Source organism: Rhipicephalus microplus, chromosome 1 (genome assembly GCF_043290135.1).
Source record: "Rhipicephalus microplus isolate Deutch F79 chromosome 1, USDA_Rmic, whole genome shotgun sequence".
Lineage (NCBI taxonomy): Eukaryota > Metazoa > Arthropoda > Arachnida > Ixodida > Ixodidae > Rhipicephalus > Rhipicephalus microplus.
Genome location: NC_134700.1, coordinates 183,231,243 through 183,246,817, shown reverse-complemented (window position 1 = coordinate 183,246,817; position 15,575 = coordinate 183,231,243). Strand labels below are relative to the sequence as shown.

General features: G+C 44.4%; 1 long non-coding RNA gene across 1 annotated transcript in view; it reads right to left on the bottom strand.

Moving 5' to 3' along the window:
- Positions 1-15,575, bottom strand: part of LOC142769041 (uncharacterized) — a 205,309-nt gene that overhangs the window by 153,342 nt on the left and 36,392 nt on the right. The gene's annotated exons all lie outside the window — the stretch shown is intronic.

Below are 15,575 nucleotides of genomic sequence, written 5' to 3'. Positions count from 1 at the left end.
GCAACTCATGATTACGGAGTTACACAGGGAGAGCAGAAAGGTGGGTCTTAAAATTAATCTGCAGAAAACGAAAGTAATGTACAACAACCTCGGAAAGGAACAGCGCTTCGAGATAGGTAATAGTGCACTTGAAGTTGTAAAAGACTATGTCTACTTAGGGCAGGTAATAACCGCAGAGCCTAACCACGAGATTGAAGTAACTAGAAGAATAAGAATGGGGTGGAGCACATTCGGCAAGCACTCTCAAATTATGACAGGTAGATTGCCACTATTCCTCAAGAGGAAGGTATATAACAGCTGTATCTTGCCGGTACTTAGCTACGGAGCAGAAACCTGGAGACTCACAAAGAGGGTTCAGCTTAAATTGAGGACGACGCAGCGAGCAATGGAAAGAAAAATGGTGGGTGTAACCTTGAGAGACAAGAAGAGAGCGGAGTGGATTAGGGGACAAACGGGGGTTAAGGATATCATAGTTGAAATAAAGAAGAGGAAATGGACATGGGCCGGGCATGTAGCGCGTAGACAGGATAACCGCTGGTCATTGAGAGTAATTAACTGGATTCCCAGAGAAGGAAAGCGGGTTAGGGGGAGACAGAAGGTTAGGTGGGCAGATGAAATTAAGAAGTTTGCGGGTATAAATTGGCAGCAGCAAGCACAGGACCGGGTTAACTGGCGGAACATGGGAGAGGCCTTTGTCCTGCAGTGGACGTAGCCAGGCTGATGATGATGATGATGATGATGATGAACGGAAACATTGTTGAAAGGAGCACTTTCTAACAAGAAAATAGTTTCACCATGCTGAATACACAGAAAAATAAAGAGAAAGGAAGCGCCCGGTTCAATACGTAGCCTGGACGAAGTGGTTTTCTTGAAAATTAATCGCTGATTTGATTGATTGATTTGTGGGGTTTAACGTCCCAAAACTACCATTTGATTATGAGAGACGCCGTAGTGGAGGGCTCCGGAAATTTTTACCACCTGGGGTTCTTTACCGTGCGCCCAAATCTGAGCACACGGGCCTACAACATTTCCGCGTCCATTGAAAATCAATCGCTTCCAGTTGTCATATATATTGATACAATGATACAACATTCAATTACTTCGTCCCTTTACGCACGATCACTTGAGGCATTTGACAAGAAAAGTTTTTTTTTTGATCGATGTTCTATTACTGCTCGCCGCCACAAATATTCTGCTGTTCATAGATAATAAATTATAGATGACAAATATACCTGATAGGTTTAAATATAGATTACATCACTTGCAGATTTAATTTAGTCAGCCGTGCGTTACGTTTTTTTCTAGGCGGGATAAAAAACTGTCAGATGTGTCAGTTGTTTAGCGCAGATACGTAATGCGAACAATAAAATGTCACAGTGCTCTCCTTGGTCTCTTGTTGTAGTGATGAGAAGTTCTAACAAGCCTCAATCTAATTATTCGGCTTTAACAAATGTTCAAGGCAGATGAACAGCAGGTTTGTATGTTTATTTTCTTTTTACCTAACTTTTTCCTTATACAGAGCATCACTCATGCCAAATCGTGCAAACTTAGTAGTGATTAGCACTCCGTTGTACAAAGAATTCATTTAGTTCCAACTCCAATGTAAGAATCGCAATACAATTGTCCACCTCGTAGCCATGCAGAAATACGGCTTTCTGTGCAACAAGGATGTCTTCACTGTAGTTTCGGAAGACAGCGTTTATTCAGACGCTCCATGCGACGTTTCTCTTTATAATTGCATTTTCGTGACATCTGCACGCCGTCTGTGTGCGTACTGTCTCCATCTGTGTGCATTACTGAACGGATCACAAATTGATCTGACGTATCGTGTCAGTAGCGCAGGCTGTGGGAACCACGAACGGCTGTCTAAAGGTGGCACGACGTTTTGCGCAGTGGCGGTGCGCGTGGCCCACCTGCGAAATTTAAACGTGGCAGCCTGTGCGCTACACCGAGCAGTGGTGCCTTGGCTACCAAGGACACACGCTGCCATCCACGCTGGCTGATTACAGTCATGGTCTTCGCCGCGCAGCCCCATGTTCCTTTAGGTCCACCCAGCCGTATGAGACGTAGTGTTCAACAAAATTTTGTTCTTTGTTGTGCCTTAAAGCCTCCGTCGTTCTTGCTTAACTACGCACGGAAGGCAGCAAGCCAAATAACCACAAGGCTGACAATCATACCAAAACTCGGAAAGAATTGCATCCCTCACTTAACGAAACGAAAGCTTTGGCTCATTGCTATCATGTGTATATATTTCAGGCGTCATCACTCATAAAATTCAGTTGAAGTCAGCTTTTGTGCTGTGTCCTCTCAACGTCCTCATTTTTCTTGCGCCGTGCAAACTTATGCATTCATTTATCTTTCTGTTACAAGTTATAACATTGAAGTAGTAAGAAGCTTTTGCCATCCACCGCTTCACACACAGTGAATGTGCGTTTTTCCCCATACTCTAGGGAAAGAGGGAGAGACATAAATGAAAGAGAGAAAGGGTGACTGAAGTGAAGTCCGCTGTTGACAACACTGCATTCAGCAGTACTAAAAGCTCAGAAAGCATTTTAGAGGCAAACAATAAAACTGCGCTTTCATGGTTTCACATTCAGGATTCCTTCTGAATATTCGCATCTTTCATTAGAGCATGCCATGAAATTACTTATACCTTCAGTTGTAGTTGCACATAGCGATTGAGCCTGAATATTTATTTATTTTTGATGCTGCCAATCCTTGTTTTCGAGTAACTGCAGAGGGCGTAATGATGCATGATATGCATGATATTCCAGAAAAAGTAAGATCATTTGAAATCACATATAAATTCACTTACACTATTGGTAGACAACAACAGAATAAAGAGAACAATGACTTCACTATACAACAAGGAAATCAACAAGGAAATCATAATATCAGACTTGTTCCTACAGCGTACAATAATACGTGTGTATTTAGGCATCTTTAAATCAAGAGAACAATCATGCGTCATGCAAAGTGTACCTCATTTTATTTGCGCGAGAAAAAAAACGAGAAAATAAAAACATACGAAAAGCCCAAATTTGAAAGGAACCATATTTTCCTGTATGTGTGGCCCCGTCGCGGTGGTCTAGTGGCTAAGACACTCGGCAGCTGACCCGCAGGTTGCGTGTTTGAATCCCAGCTGCGGCGGCTGCGTTTTCGATGGAGTCGAAAATGCTGTAGATCCGTGTGCTCAGATTTGGGTGCACGGTAAAGAACCCCCGTGGTCGATATTTCCGGAGACCTCCACTACGGCGTCTTTCATAATCATATGGTGATGTTGGGACGTTAAACCCCTCATATCAATCATCCTGTATGTGTGATGTCATAAGAGTCCGACAATCGTCGGTGACCCAATATGCGTAGTTATCTAGCAGCCAACTCCAGAAACTGCTCTTTTGCGCACAGCGATCCAAGTATTTCAGCGATACATTGAACAAAGAAAGGTCTACTTTCCTTTTACTGATTGAGTCTGAAAACGTTCAGTAAGAACGGATCCAGAGGTCAACTTTTTGCTCTTTGTTAAGTGCACAAGTGCCATAAATAAATGTCTGGTTCAAAATTTTAAACTTAGTATCTGCACTACATGCACAATAACTGCTTTGCGTATTCTCCCATCAGCCAACACATCCAAAATCTATTTAAATGTTGATGGCAGCACTCGTCTAGCACATTTCATGAGCTCTTATAAAATACTTGGACCTAAACCAGCATAACAAATGACCGAATGCAATTCATTTTGAAATGGGTGTTGATGATTTAATTCCTTTTTATACTTTTCAGTCTTTTCTTTATTTAGAATACAACTACAAACCACAAATTAGATGACTATTATACTTTAGCGTAGACCTTTAGAGGTCCCATTTTTCCATCTTTCTGCGTCTCTAGATGATTGCTTTATTCAAGGTGTTATGTGGAAGCACTGCGGTAAACGAGGCCAAACACGGAGATGGCTGGCACAAATATCGATGTATATTGTTTAATATGCAGCCAAACTCATCGCATCACTGGTAGTTGTTTTTGCCTTCTGCGATCCCACGCCAGTTGAGATACTAAATTGGTGCCACAAGAAGGAGCACTGCTTAAGATGAACACTTGAGTAATGCCTCATTAACCACTTCATGAATGAGAAATGCTTCAGTTAGTATTGATTTCCAAGTGTGTATTGCCTAGGCATTTCTCTTTTTTGTCGTAATATCATCGTGAGAGGTTTGAAATACTCGGCCTGCCAAGCCGCCTTGCCTTGCGTAAGGTTCCTAAGAACGCCTTTTTTTTTTGTCCAACTTAAACTCGTGCTCAATCGACTTTTCCTTTTTTTTTTCTTGCATGAGAACACACGTCAGCATTATCGTGGCTCTTTATGCACCCAGTAACACTCATTTTTTCACGCTATATGCACGCCAGCGCGCATAAGGAATCCTTATACCTTATAACTACACGAAAATGAATCATATCATGTAAGGTTTCGCAAGTTAGCCTGGCGGAATCAGGAGTTAAGGGAGAAGTTGGTCGCTTACCATATAATGACGCAATGTTTGCGCAGTCTCGTCCGAGGTTTAAAGTAAGCTTTGCGTCGGTACAAGTGCGAGCACGCCACTTTGGGGGAGCGTAAAACGCGATGGCGAAATGTTGAGGAGCGCAAAAGCGAGCGCGCAACAGGAAAATCCAGGGAAGCGCTTTTAACTACATGTTACGCAACAGGTAACCGATCCTGAGCGATTCCCTGTTACATATGCCTGAATTGTGCTCCATTAACGAACATGTTCCTGGTATCCGAATGCTATAGGCACATTGAAAATGTTTGCACTTTGCTAAACAAATGCACTGAAATCATATGATGCTTGTGAAAAATTTTGCTGCAACCACTCGGGAAGCCTTAAAGAGCTCGTTTCACAGAACTTCCTGTGTCGGAGTCGGCGTCGCGGGTTGCGGGCGAAATATCGGCGAAATGCTGGAGGCGAAATTCTCGAGACTCTTGTTCTGTGGTATGTCGGTGCACGTTAAGAAACATCAAATGGTCGAAAATTCCAGAGTGCCCTACGTCTTCTGCCATAGTCGTATCGCAGTTTCGTGACGTTAAACCACAGGTGGTATTATCCCTGTTGCGAAGCAACTGCTTCGTAATTAAATAATACAAGAATTATTTGTAATAATAGGAGTGTCTTTAAAGCATGTAATGTTCCACGGAAAAGCGTAACATCACACCAGGCGTAAATACATGTGAGTTGCGCAACAAATAGGTGGTTTGCAAGGCTACTACATTACACTTTGCTCATGCATAATTAATCAGCAGATTGAGCAACAGCATCCACAAAGCAGGCAGCTGCGCTGGTGCGCGTATTGCCTCATCGACGCGTTGTCGGTACGCCTCCGAATCGCAAAATAAATAAACACGGCGTGATGGACCTCATCAACTGTTCTTGCAGCATGGATTCTGAAATAGTTTGAAACAGCCAATGTTATGCACCCAAACGTTCATTCCATTGCGGTATGGTTAAGGTCTTCTATGAGAAGCTAACTAGGGCTAATTATTTAGAAGGCGATGCGAGCAGTAACCTATTATACTACCGTGTTCACGCTTTAAGACTAAGTTCAAGAGTCCTCCAAGTTTGTCAGATGGACTAGAAATGGAGAAATCAATGTTCGTTCATATTAAAGTTGTACGTAAAGAGGTTTCATATTCAGATGCATAGTAAAGAAACTTTGGCAGTGGAGACCAATCCTGCGATTTCTTATACGACGTGACCCGAGACTCTATCCTGGTTTCGGCACACGATAAGCCCAGATTTTTAGAAACGGATTCAATACCCTGGGGCGAGAAGCTTTAACCTTATTACCTTCTCTTTATATTGGTGTGCAGTAAGGCACAACCTACTACGCAAGAGCAAAGCCCTTGGTTTTACTTAAATCCACGACAGCACGTGAGCACGGCGACACCTTACCGTATTTTGCACGGATTCTTTAGGCACGTCTCTTTTTGCGCACTCAACAAAAAAAAAAGCGAAAAAGAGAAGGAATGAAATCGACGTGCACAAGACTACATCGTTGTTCTTTGTCCTCGATTGGCAAAAGAAAAGAATCCGTGAATTTTGTATTAGGTAATTTACAAGGTTATTTATACATTTGGATAAAACAACCCGGAGCCATAAGCCATCTTTATGCCTTCTCATTTGATTGTGCCGGTCCCCAAAGGCATAGAGCGCAATAGACTCAACCTGAACACGTCTTTATAGCACATAAGAATTTGTTCAGAGCATATATATATATATATATATGTGTGTGTGTGTGTGTGTGAGTGTAATACTTATCTTACGCTCGAACTTAAACACTTCCCGTTGCTTCACGTCGCTCAACAAGCACTTGCACGACTGAAATGAGCCTAGTCGGGCTTTTAACTGCCATTTGTTACAACCAATCGTCCAGGTTTGGCACTCATCTAAGATTTCAAGAGCAGCTCGAACAAAAGAATTTGCATTTTCGCTGTCCCACAGAGAGATAACGATAAGCGATTACTCGGTGCTTCAAAAAGAAAAAAAGGCTCGCCCACGATACACACTCAATGTATCGGACGTCGAGTGTGTTATCGTATTCCTTGTTTCAGAGAAGGCGGCAAAGATTTTACCAATCGTTTCAATAATCCTAAGCACACGCAGAGTTGGTTTTCTTTTCTTCGTTTATTTTTGGTGAATCAATTCAGAGAATATCTGTAAAGCGTAGGATGCTTCATAGAAAACATAGTTGCAGCGGCTTCACTTTGGTGGTGCGAGGCTGCGATGGCTTCCATCTTTCTCCTTATTTTTTCTCAATTCTTTTTCGCACTCCCTCTGTGTTTCTTGTATCTGTTTTTAATACCTGTTACTTCTTTATCTTTCTCCCAAATTTCTTTTTCCATCAATTCCTTTTTCCCATTCTAATTCTTGTTGCCCTTTATTCTTGTTATTCATTTCTGTCATTTTATGTCTCTGCTTTTTTTTCTTTATCTCTCTCCTTCCGTGTTGCTCTGTTTCTTGGATTTTCTTGTGTGTCTGTTTTTTTCTGTTTACCAGCCAGTATATCAATTTTCCTATCTATTTTTTACCTCTTTCTCAGTTTTTTCTTCGACCGTTTCTCTTTCTATCTTTCTTTTTCTTTTGTTATTTCACTCTCTTTCTTACCTCTTGCTCTTGTTTTTTTAATTTTCTCTGTTTCTATGTCTTTCGCTTACTTCATTTTTTGTCATTAGTCCCGGTATATCCCTTCTCTATTTTTTGTTTTCATTTCTTTCTATCCCTTTCCGTCTCTGTCTCCTTTCCACTTTCTCGCGTTTTTGACGCGTGACACATCACGAAACAGTGTTTAAGTTGAAGGCTCAAACTTTCCGAGCTCGATAGCGGGGCTTGCCCGTACTCGGTAGTGCACGGTAGTATAGCTCGGTATTGCTCGGCAGTGAGAAACCGTGCTCGGTAGTGGGGCTTGGCCGTGCTCGGTAGTGCTCGGTAGTGGAGCACGGTGTTTCTCGATAGAGGGGCTTGTCTATGCTTGGTAGTAGAGCATGGCGTTGCTCGGCAGTGAGGAACCATGCTCGGTAGTAGAGCACGGTGTTGCTCGGCGGTGATTAACCGTGCTAGGTGTTGGGACTTGCTGGAGCTCGATAGTGCTCGGTAGTAGAGCGCGGTGTTGCTAGCAGTGAGGAGTTATGCTCGGTAGCAGGGCTTGCGCGTGCTCGGTAGTGCTCGGTAGTAGAGCACGGTGTTGCTCGGTAGAGGGGCTTGCCTATGCGTGGTAGTAGAGCATGGCGTTACTCGGTAGTGAGGAACCATGCTCGGTTGTAGAGCACGGTGTTGCTCGGCGGTGATTAACCATGCTAGGTGTTGGGACTTGCTGGAGCTCGGTAGGGCTCAGTAGTAGAGCAAGGTGTTGCTCGGCAGTGAGGAGTCATGCTCGGTAGCAGGGCTTGCGCGTGCTCGGTAGAGCTCGGTAGTAGAGCACGGTGTTGCTCGGTAGAGGGGCTTGCCTATGCGTGGTAGTAGAGTATGGCGTTGCTCGGTAGTGAGGAACCATGCTCGGTTGTAGAGCACGGTGTTGCTCGGCGGTGATTAACCGCGCTAGGTGTTGGGACTTGCTGGAGCTCGATAGTGCTCGGTAGTAGAGCCCGGTGTTGTTCGTAAGTGAGGAGTCATGCTCGGTAGCAGGGCTTGCCCGTGCTCGGTAGTGCTCAGTAGTAGAGCACGGTGTTGCTCGGTAGATGGGCTTGCCTATGCGTGGTGGTAGAGCATGGCGTTGCTCGGTAGTGAGGAACCATGCTCGGTTGTAGAGCACGGTGTTGCTCGGCGGTGATTAACCGTGCTAGGTGTTGGGACTTGCCCGTGCTCGGTAGTGCTCGGTAGTAGAGCACGGTGTTGCTCGGTAGTGGGGCTTGCCTATGCTTGGTAGTAGAGCATGGCTTTGCTCGGCAGTGAGGAACCATGCTCGGTAGTGGAGCACGGTGTTGCTCGGCGGTGGTTAACTGTGCTAGGTGTTGGGACTTGCTGGAGCTCGGTAGCGCTCGGTAGTAGAGCAAGGTGTTGCTCGGCGGTGAGGAACCGTGCTCAGTAGCGGGGCTTGACTATGCTAGGTAGTGCTCTATAGTAGTACAGTTTCTAGAAATATACTGTAGTAGTAGAGCTCAGGGTTGCTCGGCAGTGAGGCACCGTGCTCGGTAATGGCGTACAGTGCTCGTTATTTGGGCTCGGTATTCCTCAGTTGTGGGTAACCATGCTTTGGTAGTGGGGCTTGCCCTAATCTAGTGACACATACCAACCGGTGGTTTTCTTTGGACGCCAAAGATTTTGCGGCTGCCTTGAACCACTCTGTTGCTAATTATAAAAGTTTTAACATAACTGATCACAGCCACATCTCTCAACATATGCGACGTCACGCTTAGCAGCTTCAATCACTTGTCACACGTCAACGTTGCTCTGTGCATCTCTGTGCAAACCCTCTGAGAGACAGAATAGCGTACAGCACACATTTGCTTTTGGCTAAATTAGTAAGGCTGTGGCAGACGAGGTTTTGCTGCACTTTTTGAAGAAATCGTCCAATCGCCTCATTAAAAGAGCTTGTTGCTCGGTGAATCAACTGCCGCAAAATTTTCCAGAGTGCGTGACATACGATTAGAGTTACGGAACTTGCCGTATGCTATCAGTGCTCTCCCTCTTTTTTTGCACCAACGAGGGCGTAGATAGCTGCTCAGGGGGGAGGACGATGACATAACAAGAAGATGTGTTCCTTCGTCAGCACGCGTCATGGCCTTTTGCACTTAATTTCATTTTTTTCTTCGAACGCGCAGCTAACCTTCATAGTGATCGCGAGCATGTGCGCGGACTTGTGGCGGCGCCTCGCGGTGATCACAGTAGCTGTGCAGCTCACCATCGCTAAAACAGCCCTTGGCCTTGGGTATATAGCGCAGTAGTTTGTGTCAGTGACGTCACTTGTAGAGGAAGAGGGAGTGATTTCCTGTTAACTGTGAGGACCCAGTCTTAATTCCAGACCTTGTGCTGCGCAACAATATTTGGCTCGCGTGTTATCGGGAGCATCGTCTACCGATCCGCTGCTTTTTACGGCGAAAGCTGTATATGACTAGGAGAAACAAAAATCCGTTCGGCAGCGGTATCACAAGCGGTCTCCATTGGCTGCGTTATCAAATTCCTCGTTCCAAAGTACGCGCACCATTGGCTTTGTTGTGAGTCAAGTCGTCACAGCCATGGCACCGAGCCCGCACCCAAAAATTTTTCCCGAGACCTCCCCGCCGAGTTGGCTCACCTTGTCAGTAGCTTGCAACAATGCAGCGTTGTGGCATCAATCTTATGATTGCGGGAGCGCGTTCCCCGAGGAGATCTGCGCTTTCGGCCAGAGTTTCTGCAGCGACACATTGGCTTCGGCAGCGATGTTTGTGACCGCGTGTGATTCGAGAACATCCACTGTGATTAACGCATTGCGGAATGCGTTTGACCGCTCATTACATTCCCTCCATTACCATGATCACGCGACACACAATGTGTGGCATGTGAAATAAACACTGTGGTAAACCTGAGCGAAAGGTGTGCATAATCTTATTAAGAAACACGAACATATAACCAGTAATTGTTAAACACTTCAGGACCACGTTGAGTTGAACCCACTGCTAAACACCGAGGTCGCACGTTTGAGCTTTCGCTCCTTACTATTTGTAAGGAGTGCTTCGGTGGTGCTTTTTTCCCACAATGCTAAAAATGTGTTGCAGCGTCCCTTCAAGGTGTATGGTTTCGACAGTGCACGCGCTATTATCTGCGCTGTCTAGCGATGCTCCAGGAAGACTTAGTTGTCCCGAAGCACAAAGTTCCCTTTATTTGGCTTCCTCCTTCTGACTCCTTTGTGACAGCGAGTCTTCAAGGTGTGATGAATGTTGATATGTTAATTTGTGCGTCTCAAACCGTGCATGTGAATTTTCTTAGTCGGTGAATGCTAGCGCCAACATCAAATCAACTATTTCTTTCTTTGAAAAACTTTTCCGAGACATTATGTATAAAAAAACGCTACAAACGATGATTTTTGTAAGTATCCAGTGATTTATGAATTCTATGCAACAATTTCCGAGTCAAGTTTCAGATTTTTTTGGCAATTTTTTTTTGTTGTTGTTGTTGTCGTTGTTGTTGTTTCACAATGCACAATACAAACTCCTGTGTATTTTAGAGAACATTTATGCGATGTTACATTTCTATTTCTGACTTAGCTTTTCTTTTTTGAGCCCTTCTCCATAATACAGAAAAATGAATGTCTCCTCCGAGATAACAATTGAAAAGAAAATAAATCCCCATAATACGCTAAGATACAACAGCAAAACGATCCGAGTTTTTCGCACATGTCAGGAAATTGAATGGCCGAGAACTCATTTATTTAGCGTCATTCCGGAGAACTATCAGGAACTTGTCAGCCCTTACATTTTAAAACACTTGCAGCGCAATGAAGCGTTTTATAAAAGCAGCATGTTCTGGATGTCCTAAAAGTAAGAATTATAAAAGAACTAGGACCCACATTTTCCCATTTGTACTGGCCCTTCAGGTCGCCCAAGCGATTTTTGAAGGGACCTTTCTTTTCCGCCAAACTTGTTTGTGTTTCTCCTTTAAACGTTTGCCGGTGCTGATGACTGTGACTTGCAAGAAAAAAAGAAACCCTGACGCAAACTACGAGAGATTTCATATGTACACGTGCATGTCGCTATTTCACTCTTCTTTCAGTGTTTATCATTTGCATTCGTGCTTTGCATTGCAGCCCGCGAGCGTGTTATCCGCTTACATTGTTGTCAGCTTGAGCAAATTTATACAGCTGTTCTACGTGAAGTTTTATTTTATTTTATAAAATAAAATAAAACTTCGCGTATCTCTAGCAGGGCACGCCACAAAACAAACTTTTTCGCTGTTAACGCCTGGTTTCACAATTCTATCTAGTAGTCTACCGTAAAATGTACACATTGCAAGCACGTCTGAATGATACATTAAAGGTTAATGAAATGCTCACTCAGGCGTTTGCGTGGGAACTCAAGTTGTAACAAGTTATTTGCGCAGTGTGGTGTCCTACGATCATGATTAAGACCTAAGCAGTTCATTGTCCTCTTCAACCACCCTGGAATGAATGCCACATTTCTCAGCTTCTGAAGAACTCGGCTGTTCAAAAGATGGCTTTTGTCGTCTGGTAAGAACTGTCGGGTCACACGAGTGCGCGCTCGTCCATTGAATGCCTGACAGCTGGCTAATAGTTCAGGGTTTCCACTGTATCTCAAAGGTTAGAGCATGACAACGTGAGCCATAGTGCCCTCCAAGTTAATGAGGCATTACAGTAGCGCAGTAATGTCGTCAGTTCAGCGTTTATGCGATAATTATTAGAATATAAATTACAGCTCAAAATCATTGTTAAATGTCTTTCATGCCGAAGCATAGGCATCTGAATACCAGTGCGTTAATAAGATTCAGAAGGAAAGCAAGCCTTCAGTATTTTTCCCAGCTCTCCTTTCTCTCTGTGTCTCTCTCTTTGTATTTTCTTCTTGTTCTGTCCTAGAAAAGTGGATATATATTGCCGTGGCCAGAATATAAAAGCCAGCTAGGCGTTTAGCACTCTCTGTCTCTCCTCTTTGTTGGTCTTGTTTCCATGCGCTGTGAAACATTGAAACTATGCTGCATCAACTAATCCAACGCTCAAGCTTAGCGATCTTAGAAACTTTCTAAAGCTTGACATGTTAGAGCCTATGGCTGCGTTAAAACACTATTCATCTTTCGTGTATACGCATGAAAAATAATATAGGCTCTATCAGACGCCATTGCACTCTATGACGTACTGGAGACGTGGTTGAATATCTGTAAGACGGCTTCGTCACCCATGTTCTCAATTTTAAATGCGAAGAATTTCTTCGCATATTACAAGCACTCTTGCCGTCCATCCACCCACTCACCCACCCATTCATCCACCCACCAATCCACCCATCCATCCACCCATCCATCCACCCACCCATCCATCCATCCTTCCATCCATCTGCTTAATTCTGGGTGCTTCGCACAACGTTGATTTCCGAGGTGCATGGGATCTCCCGAATTTTTTTCAAAAGTTTTTTTTTTTGCATGCCACTCGTCTTTTTTATTGCAAGCGTGACACGTTCGACCTAATCAGCAATAAAATCGGATTGGGGACAAATGCAATGAAGCAAAAAGAAACGCTCACGATAAAGGGCCCACACAGCATGGTTCTGAAAGTGGGAAAAGGTCCAAGCAGCCTTCAAGTGCGTTTGTGCGTATGTTGCTGTGTGTGCGTGTGCATATACACATGTGAAATTGAATAATTACGACGAGTGGGGGGCTAACTGCTTAACCCCCTTACTGCCCCTTCTTCCCTTTTCCACGACAACGCCAATGCCGGCATTTGTGACGACGAACAAAGCTCTCGTGCGGCAGCAGAGACGTTTCTCCGATTTGACTTTTTACCTCGGTCAGCATTTTAATTTATTTAACGATGCTTTTGAAAATTTGAAATGGTTCCCCATACAAATTGCCTTGTTTAGTCTTTCTATAAAATATGCGTCGTTCGGCCAATGCGAACTCGTCCCAGACGTTTTTCCTATTGTCTTCCATTGCGCTATAGACAACAAAAAATATGCGCGAACAACCAGAATGGAACGGTATAGCGTGCACTGCCCGTTGGCGTGTTCAATTTGCCAATTAAGGGACGCGCACGGAAGGATCCATCTAAGCACACAGCGACGGGCGGCCTCCAACGCGATTGGTTGACGCTTCGCGCAAAGAGCGAGGGAAATATCTCAGACTCGGCTTCAACACCACGCGATCTTTCTTTGCGGTGTGACCCCTGCAGCGGCTTTGCTTGGGCGTCGAGGCGTGTGTTCGAGGAAGCACAAGCATCGCTCAGAGCAGGGAAGCGCAAAAGCACCCGCGCGAAATAAAACATAAATAATCAAAGCAGAGACGCTGCGGATGGAGAATGGCATGGCGCGCGCCTATGCTGTTCGGCCGCCCTTGCTGTTATTACTTAGATGCCCTTCATTTCCTCTTCCGCACTGTCGCTTCCTTCGAAGCGTTTTTCAGTCAACATCGATGCTTCCTCGCTGTTTCTGACTGGTTCGTTTTTCTTTTTTTTTTATTGCAGCAACGCTGTTTGCAGATTGCTTATCTGGTCGTCTAGTGAGCGCCACCGGATAATATTAAGAAAAGTTGGCGCGGTAATGCCTGCTCTGCACTTGCAATGCGTCGCTTTTGGCTCGCTCGCGTTATCCGGTGATCGCCTGGGACGCTTCGCACATCCAATTGCGGTGGTCAGTTCGTTCTGAGCCAGGAACACCCTTTTTATGCGTGGTATACTGCATTGTCGCCTGTGTCTTGACATTATGTTTTCCTTGTATCATATAAGTGAATCTCGCAGTTTTTAGGTTCCAAAACAACGATCCTATTATGAGAGCCATCGTATTGCAGGGCTGCGGAGGTTTTGATAATCTGGGGTTCTATAATGCACACCCTAATTTTAGCACATGGGCCTCGAGCATATTCAAACCATTCGTATGCATGTGGCCGTGGTGGCCAGGGTCGGACTAGGTACGCTCGGATGAGCAGTCGAGCTCCACAACCACTGGACTATGAAGATGGGTTTCTTAGAGAGAGAGGTATTTCATTGTAGAGCTGGAAATTTTTTTTGGAAAGGGGGGGGGGGGGGGCTTTTTTCCTGATATTGCTACTGCTGCCCCAGTGCAATAGGGCCTGGCCAGGAGGTTTGGATTCTCCTTTTGCCTTACCCTGTGGGCGAAGCATGTATACGTGTTACATTGATCCTCTTGTTCCGTGGAATCTGCCAATTAAAATGACGAATAAAACAAACATTCTACTCCAGGTACTGGTTGATGACTATGATGTATACAGTGATAAACACATAGCACATACACTCATTCACACGCACTACACTATTTACAATGTTTCTTTCAGGCGTGTGGCCCGCAAGAATGTGAGTAGCGTTTTTGTGGCGTGTAACGCACTGGAAGTACTTTGCCACGGGCCTGGTGGTGAAAAACTTTATTCGTCAGAAGGCCAAAAAGTAAAATAATATTTTAAAAAAATTCAAAAAGCAGCGTAGTGGGCGGCCTTCAGGCTACCGGTTGTGGCGTCCAGGCAGTGCCTAGCCGCGACGTCCTCCGCCCAAGTCACCAGCCGAAGTTCCAGGTCCGGTCTGGTGCTGGACAAAGCAGCCTCCCACTGCTGCGGACTTCTGAGGTGCCAAGAGGCAGGAGGCCTAGCCCTTTGTAGGTTTAAGGCTGTCTTGAGAGACTACCCCTCCGCTGCGTATCTCGTGCACTCACAGAAGACATGGATGTCTTCTAGGACGTTACATTGGACACACAATCGTGAGTCCCTAATTAGCTTACGCATTGTATCACTTCTGAACTTTCATGACGCGTTCGTGCCAAAGACAGCAGCAGTTATCAATAGCAACGTTCAATCACATTCTGCACATATTCTACAACTATTTGAATACAAGAAAGCGGTTATGATAATTTACACTAAATGGCTCAGTGTAACTTATCTTTTACTGTAGATGGCTATCTAAGTGACACGCAGCAGTCGCTGTTGTTCTGAAGAATATATTTATGTTATCTAGAACCTTCGCCAGCAGCGAGAGCAAGACACTTATGAAATTCGGATGATGTTATTTTTAATTCACTCACAGTTTCTGTTCCGACTAATAATGTTAGCACGGCATACAAAAATTTATTTAAAATATATGCAGACGGCTTCGGTTTAGGTACGCGGATTGTGAGCTATGTAAGCCAAAAGGGGGTAAAAAAACGATAATAATGTAAGTAAACACCCTTGAACAGAATGAAGAAATGTATGCGAAAACTAGAAATCCTAAAATGATTATCTAAGGAACACTGTATTTCCCTAAAAATGGTCAGATATATGAAACACGCGATAAAGTTCATTCAATAAATCTTTTGTTCAGTCTATATCCCTACGTTTAATTTTTGACCGAGTTCGTATATGTACTGCTGAATGGCGTCCTTCAATTCGCTTTGTCTGAGCAATTTTCGT